At 35.4% G+C, this 15,616-nt stretch overlaps 1 protein-coding gene and 1 long non-coding RNA gene across 2 annotated transcripts in view; one reads left to right on the top strand and one right to left on the bottom strand.

Annotated features, from left to right (window-relative positions):
- Positions 1-15,616, top strand: part of ZFHX3 (zinc finger homeobox 3) — a 285,532-nt gene that overhangs the window by 145,082 nt on the left and 124,834 nt on the right. The gene's annotated exons all lie outside the window — the stretch shown is intronic.
- On the bottom strand, positions 143-15,416 carry LOC128646048 (uncharacterized). Its single transcript, XR_008400177.1, has 3 exons — positions 15,400-15,416; positions 5,689-5,748; positions 143-2,112 (listed from the first exon to the last, which is right to left on the bottom strand). It is a non-coding gene; the product is annotated as an uncharacterized LOC128646048 (long non-coding RNA).

Genomic DNA, 15,616 nt, shown 5'->3' with positions numbered 1-15,616 from the left:
TTCCCTGAATTTCACAGCTCTAAATATTTTAGCAGTGACGTATGCGGCCAGGTATGTGATGACGCTGGCACGCATGCACATTAGGTCCAAAATGTGTGAAACAGCTGATAAAATGTCACAGGAAGTGACATGGTTCGCTCTTTTCCAAAGTTCGCCCTCTTACCAGAACACCGGCTCTCTCCAATCACGACTTCCCCCCTGGAGCGTTCATCTGGTGAGGCTACGCTGTGATTGGAGGAAGCCGTTTTCGTCATTGCTGTGTAAGTACAGCAGAAAGAAGCAAGCGGGAGATCGGCGATCCTGCGTTTCAGGAGAAGGTAAGTATTCGTAACAGCTCAGCATGCTAAGGCACTGTGGCTGAGCTCTGTAGCAACCCAAGGGTTGCAGGTTCGATCCCTGGTGAGGTCCACTCAGCCTTTCATCCTTCCGAGGTTGATAAAATTGAGACCCTTACGGGTGATAAGCCGCACTTTACAAGTACCCAATACATACATACATAAAATCCGGTGCAATGTAAACTTTCATGAATGAAAGTGCCCGTTTTTAATCGTTTCTTTTTAAAAACGGGCACTTTATCATGAAAGTTGACATTCACTTTAAGAGTAAAGTTTTTGTTGCTTATAACAAACACTGTAACAAAAAAGGTGTCTGAATAATAATATTATTTCCTTTAAAAATTAAATGCGGGTGGTGCATCCATTGAAAAGGTACTGCGGAGAACACTGCTGCTATTTTCTTTGGATATTGGAATAGGTAAATCAGGGTACTTGTTAAGATATGTTATGAATTATATGCATCATACACCATGATCAATGTGTACCAACATAGGGCTAGATTACAAGTGGAGCGCTAACAGTTACGTGCAAGCAAAAAAGTTTTTTTCCCCACTTGTATTACAAGTTGAAAGTAAACACGATCGCTTGAGCGCAATTTTAGTTAAGCGCGACCTTAGAGCTCTGGTTAACTGTTTCGCAAAACAAAAAAGTATCACAAAACACACCAAAAATACATTACAAAGTACAGTTACACTCATAATAACACTGTCTAATAAGGATTATTTTAAGAAAAATTGCACAAAAAAGTTAGAAGGGCTCAAAGATATCAGGTCTCAGATAAAAAAAAGGCAGGCTAAAGGCTTTAAAATAGGGATACATACATATACATGTCAATATATGGATATGTATATATACAGTATATGAACACATACATATATACGTGCTTTGGAGCCCTTTGCAGTCAAGTAGATGAAAACATGAAAAAAAAACATATTTATGCAATATTCATATTTAATAAAGTAGTATACTGTTTATTTACTGTAAATATTTCATATTCCAATGTTTTGCACATACGGTAATTATTCTATTTATTTATATAGGTATAGATATATATTTTAGCAAAATACCATAGATATATGTAGAAATAGGTATTTATGAATAAATAAACATATTCTGTTATATGAAGAACATTGGAATGTGAAATATTAGCGCATTTGAGAATATGTTATCAGGTTTGCACGCGAGTAGGGTGTTGGGTATTTGTTCCACTTTTTTTGCTCCATTGACTTCTATGGGAGAATACGTTATTGTGCACACAATATTGTAAGTTCGGCTTTTTACACTAATCGGGTTAACATGCAATCAAAAACAATTTACTTACAACTTGTAATACGAGCACAATCCGATGCTCGCAAAAAGATTGTTTCTAGCGCAGTTAACAATTGAGCGGGAACGTTACATAACGCTCCACTGGCCCATAGTTGTTAATAAACAATCAGCATGGAGAATGGGCAAGTCGTATGTCCCACTCTTGACTAAACATAATATTTTCTCACATCCAAATCTAGAATTTCCTTTGTGGATCAATGTAGGCAGATGTTCCTGAAGAGACCTCTTTACCATGTCCGCAGTAAATATATGCACTTGTCACTGGAATTTGTGGATCCCATAGGGTTGATGTACTACCCGGGATGTCACTTGAAAGAGAGTATGCCCTCCTGGCAGCTTGATGTTTCCACTGGATATGTAAATGACAGTGAGAATGGCATCCTGGGGGACCATGGTATGACTGTCCCTGAAATTGCAACCTCCAGTTGTGCTTAAAAGGACATGAAATCTGAAACCAAAACATCATAATTTAGACAGAGCATACAATAATTTTTTTGATTTTACTTTTCATATCACTTTTGTTTCACTGTCTTGGTATCTTTTGTTGAAGGAGCAGCAGTGCACTACTGGGAGCTGGCTGAACAGTTAGCTTGGTGAGCCATGACAAGAGGCATATATCTGCAGACACCAATCAGCAGATAGTTCCCCAGTACAACAAATATCCCTTTTTATTAAGATGGGCATGAAAATAAAGTACAGACTTTGCTCCAAACTGAATGGGAAAAGACATATGAAAGACTGGGTGAATGGAAAGGATGGAAGGAAGCTGAACTTTGAAAGTGACTCATTTAAAGGACTATGGGGAATGGACCATTTAACTAATTCTGCAGAAGTCAGAAGGGAATGCAATATGCTCAGTGGTTCAATTAACCTGAGAATTAGTTTCTGAAGCAAAGCAGATTGAAGACATCAAGTCGTATTAGGAAGAAACCAAGTCAAAAGAAATTCCATCATTACCCCTACCCCGCATGCCCGATGTCTTGGGGTCACATTTGACTCAGATCTTTCTTTCCCTTCTCACATTCAGTCCTTGGCTAAATCCTGCTGCTTCCACCTTAAAAACATCTCTAAAATAAGACATTTCCTTACACAAGACACAACTAAGATTTGAATCCACTCTCTCATCCTTTCCCGCCTCGATTACTGCAACTCTGTCCTCTCTGGTCTCCCCAGCTGCCACCTAGCTCCTTTACAATCCATAATGAATGCCTCTGCCAGGCTCATCTTCCTTACATGTCGCTCTTCATCTGCTGCACCTTCCTGCCAATCTCTTCACTGGCTTCCTCTTGCCTCTAGGATTAAACACAAAATTCTCACTCTGACATACAAAGCCCTTAACTGCACTGCTCCCCCCTATATCTCAGACCTTGTCTCCAGATACTCTCCTTCCCGTCCCCTTCGCTCTGCTCATGACCTACTCTCCTCCTCTCTTGTTACCTCCTCATACTCCCGTTTACAGGACTTCTCCAGACTGGCTCCCATCTTGTGGAAGTCTCTGACTCGCTCCACAAACCTCTCCCCTAGTTTTGAAAGCTTCAAGCACTCCCTAAAGACTCTACTGTTCAGGGATGCATACAACCTACACTAACCTTTCTTTATACCAGTTCCTCTCCTCCTTTACTATCCCCTGAACCCCCTTAGCATGTAAGCCTAAGAGTCCAGCTGTTTGTAGATCACCTTTTTAAGAGCTGACTACAACAGTGCGACTCTTGGCAGGGCCCTCTACCCGTTTGATCCCTATAAATGTTTTGTTCTACTCCGCCTTTGTTTATAGCGCTGCGGAATCTGTTGGTGCTCTACAAATAACCAATAATAATAATCTATTACACAAAATCAAGTGTCATTTACATCCTGTTTTGTATGGTTTGAAAAAAAGACAGGTTGGGTCCTTAAGTATGGACCATCAAGGCCTTGAGTGGGTAGGTTCAGTGGGTATATGAAGAGTGTCCTATCTGTACTGTAACCTGTTCCTGAAGAATCAAGAATAGTTTATAGGTACTGACCATCCCACTGTGAAGACGTGATCAGAGTAGCTGTGATAGGAGCAATGTTTAATGCTTCCATTTGGTTTGTCAACTTTACATTTTTCAAGAATGCACAAGTCCTGAAAGTGTTGTTTTCTAATGAATTAGAGCATATAATGTTTAAACTATTATGGCACTTTAATCTGCACCACTAGTTGGACTAGATCCTTGACTATACCTGGAATCCTAGCTCTTGCCACTTCATTCTTTAAAGCCACAGATCGATTATAAATCGATAACAGGGAATCATAGAACAAAATGCATACAGCAAAAGAAAGACGGCAACATCTCAAGAGTATTGATACTACTGTCCAGAAGATGAGGCAATGGTCACTTTTCAGCAGATGGTTTCAGCTAGGTCCCAGATTTGGAGTTGACTTTAAATATATGTTTAAAGGGCCATGATACCCAAATGTTGAAACATTTGAAAGTGATGCAGCATAGCTGTAAAAAGCTGACTAGAAAATATCACCTGAACATCTCTATGTAAAAAAAGAAAGATATTTTACCTCAAAAATTCCTCAGTAGCCACATCCCATTGTAAAGGACTTTAAGCAGCAAATCAGTATGTCTGTCCCGGGACAGCTACGGGAGTGAGCTTACGTGCACACTCATCTTATTTCCCTATTCAGTTTAAAGGGCCAGTAAACCTAGAAAATAATGTTATATAATTCTGCACATAGTGCAGACTTATATAACATTATTTTAGTGCTAGCTTCATACAACCTGCTGGAATTTTATTAAAAAAAAAGGGTTTTTCAGACCCGCCCTCTGTGCTCTACTGAGCGGGTCTGGTTTTGCCTCAGAGCGCATCTGGCCAGCTGTCTAGTCACAGCCCAGCCCGACCGTGCCATTACAGTCAGTGTAGCTCGCTCCTGCTGCGAGCTACACTGAGTGTAATGGGGCAGTCAGGCCGGGCTGTGATTAGACAGTGGGTCTGAAAAACCATCTTTTTTTATAAAATTCCAGCAGCAATATTAGGTTGTATAAAGCTAGCACTAATATAATGTTATAAAATTCTGCACTATGTGCAGAATTATATAACACTATTTTCTAGGTTCACTGGCCCTTTAAGGAAGTTTACTATGAAATCTCATGAGAGTTAAGGGTCAAATCTCATGAGATCACAGTAAAAGAGTTCATGACCTCAGCACTGTTGATGCTCAGGTGATATTTTCCTGTCAGCTTTTTACAGTTATGCTGCATCAGTTTCAAGTGATTTAGCATATGAGTATTATGTCCCTTTAAATAAATACCATGAGTGGCATTCCAGGTACTGTCACACCATAAAGTTTAAATAAAGGTGATCCAGTGTCCCTAGGAATAGTGTGCACCCACCATCTTTGTATGATCTGCAGATAGCAGCGAATGAGAAGAAATTGATACTGTTTTTTCTTCAGTCTTTCAACAAATGAACATACTGATTGGGTAAAATGTAAAGTATCCATGAAGTTAAAGGGACATGAAACCCACATTTTGTTCTTTCATGGTTCAAAGCATAGCATTTTAAACAACTTTACATTTTACTTCTGTTTTTTAAAAGTGCTTCATTCTTATGGTATCCTTTGTTGAATAAGCAGCAATGCCTCACTGAGAGCTAGCTGAATATACCACATGAGCCAATAACAAGAGGCATATTTGTGCAGCCACCAATCGGCAGCTTGCTCCCAGTAGTGCATTTCTGCTCCTGACTCTACCTAAGTATGCTTTTCAACAAAGAATACCTAAAGAATAAATAAATAAAAGAAGTAAATTGGAAAGTTGCTTAAAATTACATACTCTGAATCATGAAAGTTTATTTTGAATTCACTGTCCCTTTAATGCTGTGCATAGCCACTGGGAATATCAGCATAACTATTCTATCAGTTAGGATTAAATGCAACTGAGACTAAAGAATAACATCCAACAGCGCAATGCAAGGTGATCAGATGTACAGAACAATCACTCTCAGCTTCACAGGCTTCCTATACAGTACTTTACAGGCCCTGGTCACGACCTACCTTGATTGGCTATTGAAGAAGGTGGGGGTTTCCCCTGGATGGTCTTACTCACCTGCTATGCTAGTAGAAAAAAAAAGGAAACAGAGTAAATCATAGGCTAGGTATGCGCCTGCAAAGCAGACTTCTGTCATTTGTTCCCTCTCTGGGCACATCAGAATTATAGAATTACAAATTATCCTTTAAAGGGACAGTCTACACCAAAATTGTGATTGTTTAAAAATATAGATAATCCCCTTATTACCCATTCCCAAGTTTTGCAGAACCAACACAGTTAAATGAATATACTTTTCACCTCTGTGATTACCTTGTATCTAAGCCTCTGCAGACTGCCCCCTTATCTCAGAGCTGTTTATGACTTGCATTTTAGCCAATTAGTATAAAGCCTTGCATTTTAGCCAATCAGTATAAAGACTTGCATTTTAGGGGTCTCATGTGTAGCTCCACAGGAGTGAGCATAGTGTATACAGTATATATATATATGATACACATTAAAGGGACACTGAACCCAATTTTTTTCTTTGTGATTCAGATAGAGCATGCAATTTTAAGCAACTTTCTAATTTACTCCTATTATAATTTTTTATTTGTTCTCTTGCTATCTTTATTTGAAAAAGAAGGCATCTAAGCATTTGTTTTCGTTCAGAACTCTGGACAGCACTTTTTTATTGGTGGATGAATTTAGCCACCAATCAGCAAGAACAACCCAGGTTGTTCATCAAAAATGGGCCGGCATCTAAACTTAAATTCTTGCATTTCAAATAAAGATAGCAAGAGAATGGAGAAAATTGATAATAGGAGTAAATTGGAAAGCTGCTTAAAATTCCATGCTCCATCTGAATCATGAAAGAAAAAAATGGGTTCATTGTCCCTTTAACTAGCTCTGTCATGCTATAAAATGGACTGAGATAAAGGAGGCCTGCAGGGGCTTAAAAGCAGGCAGATATTTAGGGTTTTAGATGTTATAAATTGTATTAATATAACAATGTTGGTTATGCAATGCTGGGCAGTGGGTAGTAAAGGCATTATTTCTCTTTTTAAACAATAAAACATTTGGAGTAGACTGTCCCTTTAACTAGTGGGTGGCACATATACAAATATTATTGACATATACAACTGATAACTCCATAAGGTGATACTTGTTTTATTTTTGAAAAGTTATGGAATATTGTGAAATTCCTCTCTCACTCATAAAGAAAATGCACTGCTTTATATGTGAGAGTTAGAGACAGATGAGAATCTGTGAAGTGATATCAGGATTTGCACAATTACACAGTACCAGCAGTAATAAATGGAACCAGGTACTTGTGACTTCTAAACCAGGATCATTTAAAAAAAACTAACTGATTTATGGCTGTAAATAGATTGTGGTATATCAGTGTCTTGTCTCATATCTACAGCTTTGCTGGTCTTATCTAAAATCTATTACCACTGGCACTAGCTATTAATGAAGTATTGGCCTTGAGAATGAGCGCAGAGAATGAGGTCACACTTAATATGTGTTTAGGTAATAAGCCCCTTGAACAAAAACACACATAAATAGTATAAGCTGGAAGCAGTATCAACATCATTTTCAAATTAGCATTCACATTTTATGTTTTTATGCCAAAAAATGAATAGGAATTCAGCAATGCCTTGCACTATAGACAGTATCTGTTTTACTATACTGGGAATGAAGTGTCCCGTTATTTAGCAGACGGAAGCTGTTCTATTGTAAGTCCTTTTTAGATCTGGGCATCAGTGAAAGTCTCTTCCTCCTTTCTATTTATACGCCTCATGCTATGTTTTTTTGCACAGCCTTCAGGGCTTTCCTTTTTTGTGTGTGTGAATGGGCACTCCCTGGGTATAGTTTAAAGGTGTGCAGACATGGAACATCTGGCTAAACCTGAAAATCCTGGCACTTGATAATAATCCAAGAAATGATTTCCTCTAGCACTGGAACTGTTAATCTTGTCATCTAGGGATAGCAACGGATATCACCTGCCACAAGGGAGGAGTTCGCAGACAGTTTAGGTTGTCAGGCCACTGGCAGAAAAAAATAAAATAGGGCTGGCATCAAATAAGTACTGCAGGAAATTATCCATGCTCTGGGTGTGGGTAATAATGCAAAACTGGATCAGGTAGTAAATCTAACAAGTGATATTCAGAGTATAGAACATTAAGATCCCTGGGCATTCTACATAATTGTACGATTTCGGGATAATTAGATCAATTAGAAAATTGTTAGAAATAATTAAATATATCAGGATAAATCAGGTAATAATTACCTCCCCAGCCTTAAGTATGCAGTACAGTATGACACCTGCAGATGGGCAAACCCCCTGAGTTCATGAGCCCTAGTTATGTATATGTTTATTTTGCCTTAATAAATCACTATGATATATGCAGTTTAGCTCATCTAGCCAGTTTTGGGGGAAAAAGGTAAAGCTGTTTAAATCCCCATTAAATAGTCAAATTCATCCTTAGAGGACAAAACAAGTTATAGAACAAAGTAGCATTTCATACTGCAATAGTAACTTTTCATTGGTTTATTATTTACTTTAAAAAATCAATATGATCTATTTTAATTTTTTTTTAAAAATCTACGTTGTTCCTATGCTGTTTTTATTGTCAGAGCAGCAGAATACGGATTCCTGTTTCATAACAATAGGATAGAAGCCACTTCACATACTCACAAGTTCTCACTTTACAAAAAGATGCCTTCAGTATATATAAATGATTGCAACAAGAAATACATAGTATATTGCTGCTTGCATTAAAAATACCAGTAAATTATTGTAATGTAGTATTGCTAGATGCAATAGATTTCAGTGTAATTTTACTAAATAAATAACAGTTCATTCTGATTCATAAAATATCCCCATAATTAAAGGCAATAAGAAGCAGTGTGTGTATGTGTGTATATATATATATATATATATATATATATATATATATATATATATATATATATATATATATATATAGTCAAACACAGTACATTGGGAATATTTTAATGTCCTTATATTTCAGAATCCTGCACAACCTAATATAGAGGACCCCCCTCCCTTCTTCTTTTGACAGTTCCTCTCAGCACAAGGTGGTCCATATATAATCACCGGCAATAAACCTCATTGTAGTGAAATACATATCCTTATGTGGATAGACAAAATAAAACATATTTAAGGGGGTAAAAAGGAATAGGAGGCGAGTAGTGTAAGAACTGTGGTGTTTGTAGACGTGTATTGTTTATCTAGGGGCAAATGAGACTGCTCTTTTGACCCTCTCCGCGGATAAAGGCAACGGCAACAAATTAAAGTGCCCCATCTGGCAGCAAATTGGGTTAAAGAGGGATAATTTGTATATTTGATAAGGATATATATGAATGGATGTCTGTGTCAGGAGTATGGAATGAAAGACAAACAGTATAAACGATCAGGTATAACCATCATTCACTGGTGGGCACAAGCAGCTATGCCAGACTCTTGACCCCTGATGCTCCCTATTATAATGTAATATATTCTCCTCCCACAGCACGACTAGTTTTTTATTATTCTTCTTAAACACATCCTACATATTTTACCTTCCAAAACAACCGAAATCCTCTAGCTTTATTACTGCTTTTCCTAAAGAGAAATGAGAGTATTAACCTCTGCAGCCCAGCACCTAAATGTCATAATTACTGTTAAATAGAATTATTTGTTTATCTAAATACGGAAGTAGTTATAATATAACGAGCTGCCTTAGCTTTAAACAGACTATATGAAGTGAGATTAAACATCTGTATGGCTGGGGAGCACAAGACAACACTAATATTGAGGCCAGGTAAATCAGCAAGTCAGGGCCTAAAAGGTAAGATAAGATAAAGTTAGGCATCAATAAAATAGTTTATTATGGTGTATATATATATATATATATATATATATATATATATATATATATATATATATATATACATATGTGTGTATATATATATATATATATATATATATATATATATATATATATATATATATATATATATATATATATATATATATATATATACATACATACACACACACATGTATCCCATTTAATTTATGAATTATGAGCTGTAAAGAAAATAATACATATGTTGAGTATATATATATATATATATATATATATATATATATATATATATATATATATATATATATATATATATATATATAATGTGAGAAAAATAAATGTGAGTTTTCTGTAATATAAGTTGCATATATAGAGAGCGTTAGAATATTTGATGCTTAGAGCAAGTTTATTGAGTTGCTCTCATTATTTATATGACACCTGCTTTGTGTAAGTTTTAGTTGTAACACTGGTTAATCTCCATCACCTAAAAACAGGTCACTTCTGGAGTTATAGACTTAAAGCGCATTAAAGCAGAAATATTGCACGGATTTCCTATGCTAAATAATTCATGAGATATGCACACTTTTTTTTTCTGTGGCACAGTTTGCCTTATTACCATAATGAAAGAGACCCAAATTCACAAAAATGAATCATTTTTGGTCACCATTATCTTCCACACGTCCCAAAAAAAGTGCAACATTGTCCACTAATTTGCATAGTGTTAGTCAAATAAATGTGATTATCCCGAACACATTATTTGACACAATTAATTTGTATAATTTATATCTAGTTTTTATTCTCTTAACAGAAATTATTGTATCACTTCAAAATCTTTGAAATTAAATATTCAGATGGTTTGAAAAAGATATAGTAGGTGAGAGAACAAGATAGAGGTTAAAAAATGATTTCTTTTATTAATACTGTAAAGATGGAGCAGAATAATGTCATGTTGTACAGATATAGTAGTGGCAAAAAGATAGTAGTAAACACACAATATTTAATATACCTGCATTATGTATAAATATAGAATAGATTGTACTGTAGCAGGACAGTAAGCAGACATTGTATAAATCTCACTTTCATATAGCAAGTGCTAAATAAAGGATAGTATAGCTTGCTCACAGCTTACAGACAGAAACATGAATTTGCTTAAAATGTTATACTGATTCTGTAACCTAAAGATAAGGCACACAAAACATAAGCAATCAAGGGGTTACATTAAAGGGACACTGGACAAAAATCATATATGTATATATATATATATATATATATATATATATATGTGAATTGCAATTATAAATGTTATAAATATCTTACTTGAAAAATGAATACGTTCAACACCAGATTTACATTGAATTTAAGTTCTCCCTTATTGGTAACTCTGGAGCTGAATGTAACATTTTCAGCTCCAGCACGTTTGTACACAACTTGTACTCAGGTATCTTAATATCACCCACAGCTGTATAGTCAGACAGGGATATACAACCACAAACATGAACATAATGTGTTTCCACATAGTACGTTTTATTTCCCTACATAAACTGTAATACCTTTTAAAACACACACTTTTTGATGCAAACAAATACAGCTGTCATTTTAATATATACAAATGAATTTATTGGTTCAAGTTTTTAAGTATTTAAAATATATGAAGTAATTTACCTTTAAAAAGTCAAAACAACATTAGTCCAACTGATATAAATAGATGGTCTTGTGGCTAGTCCATTGCTTATCCCAGAGCCATAAACAAACATACAACTAAAGCAGTAATCTCTCGCTTTACATGTAAACATGTGTGAGAGGAAGAGATATACAGCTCTGCAAAAACATGTATATTTAGAGAAATCTATTATAGCAAAACCATTATATGTGTGTATATATATATATATATATAAATATATATATATATATATATATATATATATACACACACCACAGGCACCACGTTTATATGCTGCCATATTGGGTCACTATTTTATACACCAAAATACATTTTATATATATATATATATATATATATATATATATATATATATATATATATATATATATATATATATATATATAAACTGCCTTACAAAATGAATTTATTAGATTGATAGAGCAATCCCACGCAAATATAAAAACCCAGTATAAAAAGTGCCCTACATCCTAAACACCTGTATTTTCCGCCACACATAGAAGTATACAACTTACTGTCCAGTAAAAAAATCACAAAACTCTTTTATCTCAGTCATATATACCCCTGGCTTATTAACTCCTTGTTTTTTTGTTTCTATGCCATATTATAAGGTAAGGCACATCGGCTATAAAGTGCCAGTAAAGCACTGGAATGAAGATGGGCAGGTGTGAAATAATGCCACTTCTCCATGGTATATCGCTGCCCACTCTTTATAATCTCTCATCAGATTAACTACAGTTTTATATCCCTCTCATCTATCACCTTCTCTCCTAAAATATAACCACTGACTATGTATTTTACAGCCTAAACCATATGTGTGAATAGGAAAATGTGGGCAGAGGAGACGATGCTGTTATTATTAATACCAGCTCTATTCTACCCTTACAACCCCTATAATACTATTCCTGCCCCGGGGAGCAGTCAGTCTGTGGGCTGTTTGCTGTGTTTGTTATTCCTCTCCCTTTACCCTGTGATTCTGTGAAATAAGTTAGCTGCTCTTCTCCTGTCACATTGTAGATGTATTTCCATTATTCAAATCTGATGCTTCTGCTGTGACCGAGTTTTTAGAATTGCACTCGGCTCTTATTGTTATTCGTTTTATTAAAAACATTTGTTACAGATTATATTAATCTCTTATAGTAACTATTGTGGAACGTGTATATTCTGTGCATTTGTACAGATTTCTATTTCTCATATCATATTTTCATGTTATAATAAACATTTAATAAGCAGTATTTCTGTTTTATGAAAATTGTAATTAAGACCTTCTACTACTCTTTGTATAATGTGAAAGCTTAGCTGTAAATTACAAATATATATGCCATATACCTATGCCTGTTTTATCTATCTATCTATCTATCTATCTATCTATCTATCTATATATATAGTGTATGACATGAATTGTGCATTATTTAACATTAACATTACAACTATATTTAAAATAATTTCAAACATAACAGAATATATATATATATATATATATATATATATATATATATATATATTCATATATTTGTCACCTGTCTAGATATATCTATCTATAAATATTGTGTAAATTGTAATCCATTTTATTACCTAAACTAGTTGCACGAAATATATTGTACTTGTATTTTGTATCTGTATGCACGCAACACACACACACACACACACATATATATATGGTGTGTGTGTATATATATATGGTGTGTGTGTGTGTATATATATATGGTGTGTGTGTATATATATATATATATATGGTGTGTGTGTGTATATATATATGGTGTGTGTGTGTATATATATATATATATATGGTGTGTGTGTGTATATATATATATATATGGTGTGTGTGTATATATATATGGTGTGTGTGTGTATATATATATGGTGTGTGTGTGTATATATATATATATATATATATATATATATATATATATAAATATATACATATGTATTGTGTGTGTATATATATATACATATATATATATATAGTGTGTGTGTGTGTGTGTGTGTGTGTGTGTATATATATATATATATATATATATATATATATATGTGTGTGTGTGTGTGTATATATATATTTATATGTGTGTTTGTATATATATATATATATATATATATATATATATATATATATATATATATATATATATATATGTGTGTGTGTGTTATATAAAGTGTGTGAGTGTGTATACATACATACACTTTGAGCAATATAGGATATAAGTATCTAAGAACAAAGTAATACAGAGAGGTAGTCAGTGTGTCATTTCCTGGAATGTGACAGCAGTGAGCACACAGGTGACATGGGCTACACATGTTTTTTCAGGTGTTTGTTGTGAAAGTTTTGTGACCATGTGCAGCGTGTCACCGGGTCAGGGAGTGAGGTGTCAGTACAGCAGTGGGGTAATGGGGTCACAAGACACTTACAGTGAGCGGGTGTGTTTGGATTTGGGGGCTCACCTGGCTGCTGCTGTATACACCAGGCTTAGCACCAGCAGCCCAGCGCTGCATACAGCAAACCAATGCAGCACTAAGCGATTTATAAGGGAAAAAACGAATGGATATATGGAAAACTGTGTGTGAATACAACATAGAGCCGATCAGGCATCTTATTGCAGACAACAAGCCATGAATAGTTCAGCGACTTAGCCCAGCAAATACATAGAGGAAAACTAGCGCATAGCACACTAGCTGACATCCCATATGGAACTGGTATGTAAAATCACAATGAACACTATTGCAATAATATTATAGAACGAATATACGGCTCTCCCGGAATATACAACCCTCTTAAAACGAATATACACGTGTTCCAAAATATTGCACAATTGCTATAACGAATATACGCCCAAACCTTGGTATATTGTCTTTTTAGAACTATTTTGTATCTCTACTACAGAGGCAGGAACTCTATAGAACGAACATACAGCTGTTTAAATCTTCTTGTATTTGGTGCATAAGATCACCCCTAAAGCGTGGGCACTTTTTACCCAAACGCACAGCCAGGGCACATTTGTCACGGTAGCCATTTGTGTTACAGTATCCAGCAGCGCTATTTGTTTTATGTATTTATGCAAAAATTAATCGGGTACGAAATACCAGTCTAACACAACGTGTAGTCCCATTTTTAAAATGATATGTACTACACAAAAGTTATGTGCATCAACAGAACAGCTGGTGACATGTTCTTCTTATTCTACACATAATTGCTTTACAACTGTTTTTAACTTCGAGTACATTGCAATTAGCAAGCCCACATAATTACAGGTGTATTTAGGGTGTGTCATTAAAACTCACACTATGCCCATGCCCAGCAAAAGCCCATGGCACATATAGAGGTGCCAGGGGTACCAGTTCAGGGATGCAGAGTGTGTGCTGAGGGACCTCGGAACAGATGATGGACAACGATGGTCCCAGACAACTCAATGACAGAACTCACTGCCTGCTTGGTGTAGAGGGCCCCTGCAGCCCCAGCATATAAACAGGACCCTACAACCATAGTACCATAAATCTGCCTGACATCTGGGTGTGTGTGTATATATATATCACACTCACACATAGTATATATACCATAGTAGAAACACAAGGTGATTTACAAATGCGTTACTATATAAACAATTACGGCAAATAAAGTAGTATTTTTTGCTATATTATCAAGAGCATGTCTGCTCAAAAACGTAAAATGCTAAACACGTCGTATATATATATATTTCTTGTACTGCTGTGCTGATATAGTATAACTAGCAAGCTTAGAAATTTACATAACGTCTGCATTAAACGTCACACAAGAGAGTAACATACATAAAGTTTTTAAAAAATACCCACCATATCCTTCTCTCAATGCATCTATTATAAAGTGATAAGGGTATAAGGCTATTGTAAAAAAATGTTGTGGGTACATCTATGCAGAAACAATCATTAATGATGTGTTAAATGTCTGTAGAAAACTAAAACACACACACACACATATATATATATACACACATATATACATACATATCTCAGAATCATGAGTTGTATTGTCATGTGTGCATGCACACCCTAGGAACTGATCTTATATATACAATATCACAACATATACATAAGTAAAAAGAGATCAAATATAAAACACAATTGCTAAGTCAGAATAACATGTCCTGGGAGTTAGTTATAAATATGTGAGTGCTGCTAGGCGCCCTGGAGGTGCTTAATGAGGCTCTTACCTGGCATGGTACAGCCCCCACCTTTTGCCATAGTCAAGTGCCTGGGACCACTCCATGTAGGTGAGACAGGGGCCTTCCTCCTGCTGGCCGGCTCACCTGTCAGGCTGAGCGCACAGTGTGTGTATCATACTACCTGAGGCACATAGCACATACAGTACACATATTCAACACAAAACTGTATACAAAAGTATTAATCAAAGTCTAAGTGGCAGCAAGG

This window comes from Bombina bombina, chromosome 1 (genome assembly GCF_027579735.1).
Source record: "Bombina bombina isolate aBomBom1 chromosome 1, aBomBom1.pri, whole genome shotgun sequence".
NCBI classification, from domain to species: Eukaryota; Metazoa; Chordata; class Amphibia; order Anura; family Bombinatoridae; genus Bombina; species Bombina bombina.
This window is presented reverse-complemented; position numbering and strand designations above follow the sequence as displayed.